Here is a 563-nt window from a genome sequence, read left to right on the forward strand (position 1 = left end):
TATAGTTTTAAAATTACAAATTTATTTTTAATTTTTTGGCTCAATTATGTTGTGATAGACTGAGAATAGTTACCATTATTTACATATAAACTTATATTTTTTCTCACTAATCACATTTTCTCATATTATAATAGTAATAAAAAATTGTAAAAATTAGATGATATTGAAATTTTAAGAAAAAGCCAAAAGAAGTTTTTTTTTTTTTTTTTTTTGAATGACAGAAAAGACAAAAGAAGTTAGATAAAATGTTGACATCATTTAGACGGTCCATGCATATCAGCAACAACACCTAAAGGGTGTCGGGCTCTATGAAAAGTCTAGTACAATAATTGTAGCAGTCTAGCCAGCAGCCAGTTGTCTTCAAATATCTTTAGAGCCCAAACGAATTTGATATTAGAAAAATCAATTGAGAAATAAAAGTTGGATTATTTTAACGAAGTTTTTATATAAGGACTTTTTTTTTTCATTAATTACATTATTTAATATTATAATTGTGACAAAAAAATTATAAAAATGTGTGATATTAGAATTAAAAATAAAAAATAAAAAAGAAAAAGAAAAAG

This window comes from Quercus suber, unplaced genomic scaffold (genome assembly GCF_002906115.3).
Source record: "Quercus suber isolate HL8 unplaced genomic scaffold, Cork oak 2.0 scaffold_577, whole genome shotgun sequence".
Classification (NCBI taxonomy): Eukaryota; Viridiplantae; Streptophyta; class Magnoliopsida; order Fagales; family Fagaceae; genus Quercus; species Quercus suber.